Source organism: Pinus tabuliformis, chromosome 4_2 (assembly GCF_031772625.1).
Source record: "Pinus tabuliformis cultivar Carrire ecotype Pingquan chromosome 4_2, CPIR1, whole genome shotgun sequence".
NCBI classification, from domain to species: domain Eukaryota; kingdom Viridiplantae; phylum Streptophyta; class Pinopsida; order Pinales; family Pinaceae; genus Pinus; species Pinus tabuliformis.
Genome location: NC_142304.1, coordinates 896,204,712 through 896,216,262, shown reverse-complemented (window position 1 = coordinate 896,216,262; position 11,551 = coordinate 896,204,712). Strand labels below are relative to the sequence as shown.

Below are 11,551 nucleotides of genomic sequence, written 5' to 3'. Positions count from 1 at the left end.
CAGTCTTTTATTGACTAGGAGGAGTCTGACTACCAAATGGAAAAGGGAAAACTATCCTTAATGCAAAATGCGAATGCTGCCTATTCTAGGAAATGTAAGTGTTGAATTGGAAGGTGCTATAAAGTGACATGAAATCATCTAGCTCAACATCTACACATTTTGGTGTTTAGTTTTATGAATGCAAATGCTAATTCCAACTTGTTCTTTGGCAAGGAGACAGGTATGGAGGGAAAGGTTTGGGCTAGTTTCAAAGGTATGGAAGCCAAGTGGAGGCCTAACCTAAGCTCAAATGACCATTTCTGCTCAATTCAAGCTTAAAACAGTTTGCTACAGGGTTTCCTGTAGTACTATAGGATGTCATAGTTCTACTACAGGATGCCCTGTTTTACTACATGAAACATACCAAAAGCTTATAGGGAGGTAGGAAAGGTGGAATGGAGTGTGGGAAAGGTGTTTGATGGGGAAATAAGGCATAGAGGAGGTGCACACTTCCAAAGGCTCAGTCAAATGCTTCAATATGGTTGGATTTTCTCAAGGAAATGACCACTTTTCTTACAAAACAAGAATTTAGATTAGGGTTTGGTGGACCTTGGTAGGATAGGTGGAGAAGACTTGGATGGAGTGAATGAGATGAGGTCTCCCTGCAAATTACAAGCTCCTGCAACAGCATACACTCTTTTCTTCATTTATGCACAAATTCATTTATACATGGAAATTATGAGTTGAATGGAGGAAAAAAGAGTTATTAATGGGCAATGGTTAAGTTTATGAATTGAAGTGCTTCTAAACCATAGAAAACTCGAGATCAAAATGACAATTGCAGATACTTCTAAGAAATTTAGAGACATTGATCTATTCAACAAGAAACCCTAGGTTATGCAGTAATCAAATAATAAATCTGTTTCTTTGGGCTGTGTGAATGGAACCTTCAAATCATGATCCCATAAGGGAGATGAGAGGAAAGCCATTATCACAAGCTTTTCTGAAGTGTTTATTATCACTATGATACCATTGATCTATCTATCCACAAATGGAAGCAAACTAATTAATCATCCAAATACTTGTAGATTAACAAAACCAAAAGCACTTCAGTGGCTAACTATGAATGTCATCTAAGCATACATGTACAAAAAGAAGAACCTCTACTGCTAGGGTTGGGCCCTAACCCAAGAGCTTCAACCCTCTGCGTCAACTCAGTGTTGGATCAAGAAAATGCTTCTCATTTTCATTAAAATATCAAAAATACATAAGAGTTATTAGTCACAATGTCTTAGCTCAAAAATGCCTCTTGGCTACAACAAAAAAAGTCTAATCATAATGAGGCTCTAGGCCTTCTTAAATTTAGGGAGGCTTGGCTCCCAACTCGAGATCAACTTGTCTTCAACTATCACTGGCTTGGCCGCCAATGACTCCGAGATGATGAGATTCAGTGGAGGAATCTTCAAGTGAATGAGAAGTTAAGGAAGGAGATCTAATCTCTTCAAATCCCTCTTGCTTGTCTACTTCGAGTTCCTACACTTTAATTAGCCACAATTGCTCCAAATCCTGCAATTAATGCACATTAGGCCACAAGACATAACATCTCATCTTTACCCTTCTTGCTAAGCAAAATATAACAAAACATGTAAATAAATGTGAGAAAAGTTGATTTTAATAAGTTGAAGAGTAGCATTAAGGTCGATATAATTTACCCATTGATGAGCCTCATCACCAACACACTATGCTTTATTTTTATATTAAACATAGCCATTAGCCTTTGCTTCGTTACGTGTTCAAAAAAAAATATATATATATATATATTAATCCAACATCGTTTTAAAATATTTTTGAAATTTTTAATTAAAAAAAATAATTGTATTTATCACTCAATACACATTTTTTTATTATATCAATAATTGTGCATATTTTAGAATTGAAAAGCAACTTTGTGTTCAATCATCGTCATCTTTTTATTGTGTAATTACACATGCATGATCTATATTGAAATTGAGCTCAAGGAATTTTGATTTTTAAATAAATGGGTAGACAAGATTTGATTTCAAGAAAATATTTTTCATCTAATACATCATCCAAAGATAATATGAAAAGTATTTGAATAGGTTTTCACTTTCAAATCAAAGAATAACAGGTTTAATTTAAAAATCATTTATTTCACCACTTGTTAAGCACATTAAAATCAAATACTTTCATTTGGAATCCATACCGTCAGGCAATTTCAGCACCTAACCCTCTACAAATTAAATGTGCGAATTTTCTAGCCATCATTGATTATCGCAGTTTAGAAGCATATAATTGGGGAAATATTACATGTGTTGTTTGTTTAACTAATTTCAGGGCGACTGATAGAATTTTCCAGCTTGTTAAATGTGGACACAATTTTTATATGGAATGTTTGGACAATGGACATCAGTGATTTTAGGTATGATTGATTCGTGATCGTAATGGTTACTATTTTGTGTTAATATCTCTTGAAAGAAAATTGTGAAAGAAAATTTGAATTTAAACCAAACTGTGTCATTATACATTCAAATAAACTGACATCTATGGCGTATATCAACCACATTTATTAACGTAGTTGTGCTAGTATTAATCTTACTCAAGAATTAACAACACTTGCAAATCCTTGATGGGGGTGGTATTAAGGGTGCCATTGGAGGCACGTAGCATGATTAACATGCCTAATATTTGAATGTTGAATGAGATGGCAGACCTAGGATCAAGAGCCATGCTCTCCACCTATCTCTATCTCATCCATGTGTGGCGTCCTTACCGTCTTCAACATCTAGATCACCTACCCTCGTCATGTCGATTTAAATGCGGGCAAATGGTTCTAGTTGGGTTCGAGTTTGACATTCCTTTTGTTAACAAGTTCAATCCTTCACATAGTGTTATGGCTAGCCTCTTTCATGGAGGATTGGTTATGGGCGGAAGAGGCCCTAACACAAATTACTAAACTCATGCAACAATGCATGATTTTTTGTTTTAATAAGCTTGTTAAAGGGCATGCCCTATTCTACACATGCCCCTCTACAGATTTTGCACACTATGGCATTCCCATTCATTCGCTCGATCCTTTCATGTCTTCGCCCAACTATTTATGCATGGGCAACATCTCAAGGTGGCAACTTCACTATGCTTTTGGTTATGGTGTGCAAGGGTTCCCACTGTCGCACTACTCCTGAATGCCGAGGTTGGTTTCTCCAGATTCTAAGGAAGGTATGTCTCAATACCGGTTGTTATCACATTATTCTTGTTGTTTACCATCTTGTCGTTTACTTGTCTCGTAGCATGTCTGTAGTTTCTCTAGTTTACACAGGGGTCAATATTCTTCGTCTTATTTCTCCATAACACGGGCTCAAGTCCTTCTTTCGAGTTGGTCATTGTACTACCCACTTCATCACCCCAAATCTTGGATTTGACAAGCATTTCATTTAACTGTCCCGTATTGGCCTGTGGAGTTTGGTACCCTAGTACCTTCTCCATTTGGTTTTGATATTATCACTGATTAGGTTAATTTTGCAGTTACCCTAAGTTTCCCGGCCTCATTTATCTTTGTCCTTTGCAAATACTAGTCTTTTGGGATGTGGGGTTAGCATGTTTACTCGAGCCCCATCGCACTATGTTATATACTCCACCAAAACAAAGTTCATTCTTTTTTCTCATGGTCGATGATGTTTTTATTATCCTCAGGTTCGCTACATCCTTTACGTTGTCTATGCATCACTGTTTGTTGTCGGTCTCTCTCACATCCTCCCATTATTATACTTCCTATATAAAGATGGCCCCCAAGCAACGTCTGCCCAGTCGTGGTGGTGGGACACAAGGTTCATCGTCGTCTCGTTGTCAACATCTATTTGGATGGGACCCAATGGCCAACCATTTTGATTTAATTCCTTCTAAAGTGAGGAATGAAATTCTTCACTTATAGGCAAAGGAGTTTGGTGACCGTTTATATTTTTCTGACTCTGAGATTAGCGGCTACTGCGTCAAGTGGATTCTTGATCCAAGAAAATTCAAGAAGAGGAGGCTCCACTTCCTCCACTCACTGTCTATGCATAGTCAATTAGAAACACTGCTCCATATGGTCATTCACGACAAGCAAGTCGACAATTACAAGCTATTTGCAGGGTAGGAGGAAATCAAGAGAATTCTTCATGATATTCGCTACAATCTAGATGATGTGGTGGCCAGGTTAACAAAGGTAGAGAAGTTCGTGGTGTTTGACTTAGATATTGAGTTTGATGCACAACTTGAAGCACCGACAGTTATCAATGCTCATGTTGGGATTTCTCCTTTGGGCAACTTCTCTCCACCCTCTTCCATCATCATTTCGGACTAACAGTTTCATTAGGGATATTGCACTTCTTTTTGCAGTTGGTTATTATCAGTTTTTTGTTCTAATTGTCATAATGGGTTGATGCATGCCACTTTGGAATATTGTTTGTTTTTTGTATGGGTTTACTCATAGTAAAATGGATTTCGTGTCACTGTGTCTGGATAGTTGGCATAATACTACTCAATGTTTTTGCCTAGCCCTATCCTTCTACAACTGACTTCTCTAAGTGTTGTAAAACCTTTTGGGTTGTTAAGTTATGTTATCTTAGGACTTGCCTGATAGTAATGATGTATCTTAGGGCATCACTTGGTGAAATATGAGCTGTGAGACTGTCGTTTTGATGTAAAAAGAACTATCACTGTAATATCTTTTATCAGCGACGGAAATATATTAATTAGCTTAAAAAAAGGACCTTGTCTACAAGGCCACAATTTCACCCAAGCAAAATTCTAGCCAAAATCTGTTGAAGAATTTTTGAAGAAATCCAATCTTGGGATTATTTGAATTTTTTTTCATGGTGGAAATGGATTCAGCACCATTCAGAACCTCTTGGCACCTTAAATCCTGAAACTTGACAGCCATAACCAAGATTTTCAAAAAAAATTACCAAAATTTCCATTATTTTCTAGACTAAATTGTCAACTCCTTAGACTACGGGAACAACGGCAAAATAAGACCACCTGCAAATGCCGGCACCTAAACCAATGGTTTCCGATAGTGCTATTAATTTAATTTTAATTTTAAAAGCGATAAAAGGACGTGAGTGAAGAATCAGGAAATGTCGACTCCGTGACGAGAATTAATGAAGAATTGGGAGTGAAGAATCAGGAAATGTCGACTCCGTGACGAGAATTAATGAAGAATTGGGCCGTCTAGGGAGGAGATTTTTCAGGGTTTGACCTCTATGCCGATGGATTTCGAATCAGCAAAGATCCAAATTTATCTTTACGAGGGTTGTTTCAGAGCTTGCACGGTTTTAACCCCAGGGTTTCGACCCGAAGAGCTCTTTTCAATTATTTAGGCTTCAAACAGGATTCTTTAATTCCATTGATCCGCTCCGCTATCTGTGCAAATGGTAGAATACACATGGCAAGCTCTCCTGTGGACAGGGCCGAGAGGACCACCGGGGATATGTTGATCGTATATATTGATATTAAGTTGATTACAAGTGTCTTTAGATAAATTAGAGAATTACAATCCACAAACGTGGCATTTGCAGGTGTGTGAGTTCCATCAATTTCAACTTTAAAGAATATTCTAGTTCAGAGAGAATCAGCATAAAGATATATTCTTATAATTTGTAATATCATATAGATTACTTCTTCATAATAAACGCTCACACCTTCTAAAATGGTATTAGATAAAGATAACTCCATCATAGACCATCAAACATCTTCTAAAATTATTCTTATAATTTCTAAAATGGTTCTTAGAATTTCTAATATTATATAGATGATTCTTTCGGAATAAACCATCAGCCATCATTTAGACAATGTGCCTATTTGCATTTGCCAACTTGTTGATTTATATGCCTATGCCAGTCTAAAATGTGTACTTCCACATTGAAACCATATTGGATTTTCTTTAGTTACAATGGTATTTAAACTTTTATCCCTATTAGAATCCGTTTCCCTGAATGTGATACTTCTCAAATCTGTTTTCACAAAATCTTAGAAGTCATCAGTGTCATTCATATTAACCCTGGTTCTTCTACCTTTAAAACGGTGCCTATATCAGCTCTTGTTGATCAGTTTAGAGTCTAGACTTTGAATTAGCTTGGACAATCACAGGTCTCCATACCTGGTTCCTAAGTCACGTTGGTCAGTTTAGAGTTTGAATCTAGCATGGAAAGTCATAAGTCTCCGTACCTGGTTTATATATCAGCAACTGCTGCAGTGAGCAATGGAGCGATAACTCATATCCTGTTATCCGAAGAAAAAATGATCTCCATTTCAGCACAGTATACGAGTCTGTGTCAAGCTTGTCTATCTGAAAGTGCTTTGGAAAACGACATGTAATAAGGAATCTCCTGGATCCCATTCTGTATAGGATAGTTTACTGGTTTGGATCAAGTCTTGATATTATTACACCCTCGGGGCATAGAGAAGACGGTCAGCAGATGGTGAGAAAGTGTTCTGTTAAGGCACTCCGTGGTGTAAAGGTAACCTGTTCAAAACTCCGTGGGTAAAAATCCAGCCATCCTAAGGGCTGGTGTGGCCCAGGCCAAGTACAATCCTGGGTGATTTTGGCAGCTTAGATGCCCGTGATTTGTGGCTTCTTAAGCCATAGTTTAAGCATGCCAGTGATTTCAGGACTCACATAACCTGGCAAACAAACAAAAAAGTCTTGATATTACTGCAATAAAAGCACCTCACTTTTATTGCACCTCACTTGAATTTGAAGTATCATTCTCAACACATCACCTTTCTTGTAGCTCTGAGTTAACAGCTTTCCTTCTTGTACTTTGTATATTTCTGCTATATAGGATGTCTGCACATTCCAAGAAATGAATTTCATTCTATGCCAAAAGGCCTTCAATGTGAAATTTGTTGATCACAGAAGCTCAGAAAAATGCCTAAATGGAAATGTAATTCAAGATTTATACACCAGAAGGGAATGGTCTTTTAGAGCAGCAATGCCCGTTATTTGCTGGATGCCTGATCTGCTAAATTTTGACACAGAATAACATAAGACGATGAAGACAGGACAAAGATGAGATTAGTCTTAAGAAGAGTTAGTTTTGGTAGGAAAAAGATAAGTTATCCAATTTTCAAACAGATTTTACATTTTTAATGAGCCATCCGCAGTTTCACAGTCTGAATTAGTGCATGCTCAGACATGCATGTTTCTTATATATTACAATTGAGTACGTTCCAAGGGACATTCTCTCATTTTCTTTTCTTTGGGCTCTAAGAAAACTAACAAACTTTGCACACTAACTCAGGTCCATATAAATCCATGCTTAATAGTTTCCATTAGGCATCAAACTTGGGTAAGTTTGACTATCCTTTTTGGGGCCAGCTACTTTACAGGGGTTGGGGTCCTTGAGTTTGAGCTGATATATGAGATCTGTAAGAGAGAATTCTAGTGAAATGGCATAGCTCTCGAGATAAGGTTTGGAATTCAATTTTTGGAATCAAAGCAGGTATATCAGTCTCTCGGGTCGATTGATCACCCCAAAAAGTAATTTATTTTTGTGTACTTCCAACTCTACTGTGATTTAAAGGTGAAACCATCTAGCCTTTGCAAATGATGAATTGGGAGAAGCAATTCTAAATGCAGGCAACCCTCTCCATCAAACTAAACCTAATCCTTTGATATTATCTTTTTAAGATGATGCAGCTAGCACAAACAGAACAGCCCCAATTGCACAAACCGGCCTAGAAATTACGGAAAACTTGAAAAGTGGTGTGAAGATATTCTGCTTCAGAGACCAACAAAAATTACATATATCTGTCAAATCAAACTCTGAAGCCTGAAATTGGTATTACAACACAATTTGTTTTCCAAAAAGTATCAGCAATTATGTTTTCAGGTAATGGTCTAAGTGTTCTGTGTTTGGATCTTTAGAAGTGCTAGACAGTTCTGAGTGGATATTTTTGGACATTGTTCTGTAACTCATAGGATTCCAAAACATGGACAGAACAAACTCTGATACTTTTATCAATGGACTTTAAAAATAGAGCAGGAACCATTATAGTTTTAAGATGTGAACATCTCATGTTAAGCCTTAGAGAAGATGGTCCTAAAATTTTCAAGTGATCCAATAATACTTGGTCGAGTATTAGAATTTAGAATTATTACCAAATACACATGTTATCTGCAATGCATTTTTTTATTATACATGTCACCAAAGTGGCTCTTGATATTCATATTTTGTCTGCAATATACATGTTTCATCTTACAGGTCACAGAGGTGATTTCTGACATCTGTTAAATGCTAATCATGATCAGCATCAGACATGCAACGAAGTTAATTTTCAAATAACTTATTGGAAGATTTTTCTGATCAACTTTGGAATGCATGCTCAGAGGGTGTCAGATTATCCAGTACACAAAAAGAAATCAGCTTTCTGAATATACACACATGCCAATGGAAAAATTATCCAGAACTGCCTCAAGACCATACTCAACAACATGTCAGACAAATGAAGGGCCTGCCATAAAACCTCGCATAGTCAATTAAAGGAGAACAAAACTGAGGATTGACAGCTATGCAGGAAAAGCAATTAAAATCAATAAATTTATGTTAAGTCACAGTTAAGAAAGGCACACATTCAGCTCTTCCTAAGTTAAAATATGAAGCCCTAATTTTCAAAATCTAAACCATAAAGCAACCAGTTGCCAAAGCAGGCAACAGATGGGTATGGGATCTTCTAAAGACACAGATGATTTCTTTAAGCCGAACCAGCTTCCAGATCAGAGGCAACTGGCCATGATTTGCTTTTGGGGGGCAGGAATCCATCAAATATTCATTAATTAATGTTCATAAAAAATGGTACATCTTCAAACCAAAAGGCGGTAACACAGGTTCGCCCTCCCTACCTGATATATGATTTTACTGTTATGGTTTCCTCAAAACTTAAGTAAAAGAAATAAAACTTCAATAGATGCAAATGACTATTATTTTCTTTCAGGAGGAGCAATTATCATATATTCACTATAAATCAAGATCCATGTTCATAAAAAACGATACATCATGGAACCAAATAACCAAATGAACCAAAGGGCGGTCATAGGTTCCCCCTCTCTACATGCTATAATATTTTACTGTCATGGTTTCCTCCAAAGCAGGGTAATCAGGAATGAAACTTCAAAAAGAGCAGGCAAAATGAACTAAAGAGGCCGAAAGTGAAAATTCAATTGGAGCTACCAAAGAATCCCAATTCCAGAGGATTTCAACATAAATAAATACTAATTAGCCAATCTATAGCATCTGATCTAAAACATTGGGCTGTAGGTCTACCTTTAAACAACTATGAGAAGCATCCTGACCACCACAATAATCTGAAAATCAAACCTTCTTCCCGGAATTTGTAATCCGGGAAAAGTCTGGCTGATTAGTCACAGACCTCATCCATGCCCATTTGTGATCGCTGACATTCACAAAGTGCTGAGCAGCAGCAACCTGATTCACAGGAATGTAGGCATAAGTTCCATTGATTAATCCTAACACAAAACCAGTATAGCCGGCCATGACCCCATGTATAGCAGAATGAGCAAGCAGAGTACAATACAGATTATCTGTAGCATTTGCTGGCACAACCCTGACCATATAAGTTGGGTCAATATATTTCACTGTAAACAACTCATTGGGGTGATGTTTCTTCCACCACTGTTTCAGCGCACTGCACAGCCAGGGCCCAACATCCAAAAACACAGGATTACCAGATTCATCTCTCTTCTCCTTTTCATCAGGACTCCGAGGGATCAACTCCTGTCCAGCTCCCTCTGCAACTACAAGGACAAAATGTCCATTTTCTGCCAATCGTTGCTCCACGAACTCAAACAAGCCCCCTTCACCCTCCAGATAAAATGAGATCTCAGGTATAAGACAACAATCCACATCCCTGCTACTCAATGTCGCATGCAGTGCAATATGGCCTGCATTGCGGCCCATCAACTTAACCACCCCTACTCCATTGGTTGCGCTCTTGGCCTCCACATGGGCTGCATTGACAGCATTCTGTGAAGCCTCAACTGCTGTCTGGAAGCCAAAGGACCGGTCAATGATGCCTATATCATTATCCACAGTCTTCGGAACCCCAGCAATGGAGACCCTAAGCTTCCTCCTCTTTACCTCTTCAAATATATTAACTGCTCCCCTCATGGTTCCATCCCCACCAATGATATAAACCTGGTTAAAACCATGGGCTTCAATGGCATCAACTATCTTCTGCAGATCAAAGCCCCTCTTGAGCTCTCCAGCACTGTCCCCCCTTTCTTGTGCCAATTATGCACCAACTTAGGATTCAAAACCACAGGTTCAGATGAATAAAACCCGCGATAACCCGACCTAATTCCCTTGATATCCCTTACCCCATACTGAAACCAGAGACCATCTACAATCTCCCTGATAACGGTATTAAGCCCAGGACATAAACCCCCACATGTAATAATGGCAGCCCTGACTTCATCAGGGCTAAAACACACCTTAGACCTAGGTCCAGCTCTGTGATAAAGCCTCTGCGTCTCTTTCCCTAATGTCTGCGTTTCCACAGCTATATTCTCCATGACCATATCGCTCTCAGTGACAAAAAACCCTTCACCAGGATGAATATACTTGTCCTTCAACAGAGGATTAGGAAAACTGGGTACCTCCTCTAAGTAATCTCCTAAATGTGGTAAATCCTGAATCCTCACCTGAGCAGGAGAACTGATAGTGAATTCATCGGAAAAAACTCCAGGGTCTATTGCTAATGGCTTGATTGCAATCCTCGCCGCCATTGCAGATATTACAAACTCTTAACAAAAACTATGTAAGAGATCAAGCACTGAGAAATTGTGCAATTACTCTGCAAGCAATAGGTCCGGACTACTAAAACTACTTGTATCAGACGATGATAGCAATAGATGATGAAGGGTATTGAAGCAGTGATATATATATTTCACAGGAACTTTCTGATATTCTCACTGGTCAAATCCACTATTTGACAAATTCCTTCTAGAAACCAGACTTCCTTCACGATTCTAGAATTGTGTAACGAAATAAATTGTGGGAAAGCTCTTCTCTGTTATATAGACGCACAAAAAAATAGTCATGACGTACCGATCATAGCGAAATCGTTGTGAAGCTTCTGTAGCTGTTGCCGCATACCGCCTAACAGTTCCTTAAAAAGGGTTCTAGATATTAAGTTGATTTTCTACCGGCTGGCAAATCTGACTTTATATGATGCCAGTATCTAGTTTTCATTCGTTGTGCACGCACATGGAATTGCCACATGCATGGGATTCCAGTGGTTTCGTGCTCAATACAAACTCCGACGTGGTATATTAAAAGGAAAAAAAAAAAAAAAAAAAATTAAAAGTTATAAAAATTATATTTTTTAATTTTTAAAAAATTAGTGGTCCATAATATCTTTGTATCATGCCATTATCTAGTTTTCATTCGTTGTGCAGGCACGTGGAATTGCCACATGCCAAGTGGTTTCTTGCTCAATACAAACTCCGACGTGGTATTTTTAAAAACAAAAAAATTATTAAAAGTTATAAAAA

The 11,551-nt window shown here is 37.8% G+C and overlaps 1 long non-coding RNA gene and 1 pseudogene across 2 annotated transcripts; both read right to left on the bottom strand.

The window, feature by feature from the left end:
- Window positions 1-1,199: 1,199 nt before the first annotated feature.
- LOC149172591 (ATP-dependent 6-phosphofructokinase 2 pseudogene) lies at window positions 1,200-11,192 on the bottom strand (annotated as a pseudogene). The gene is made up of 2 exons (XR_016259088.1): window positions 9,303-11,192; window positions 1,200-1,545 (listed from the first exon to the last, which is right to left on the bottom strand). The product of XR_016259088.1 is annotated as an ATP-dependent 6-phosphofructokinase 2 pseudogene (transcript).
- Window positions 5,060-8,037, bottom strand: LOC149172592 (uncharacterized). Its single transcript, XR_016259089.1, has 2 exons — window positions 6,760-8,037; window positions 5,060-6,660 (listed from the first exon to the last, which is right to left on the bottom strand). It is a non-coding gene; the product is annotated as an uncharacterized LOC149172592 (long non-coding RNA).
- Window positions 11,193-11,551: the final 359 nt, after the last annotated feature.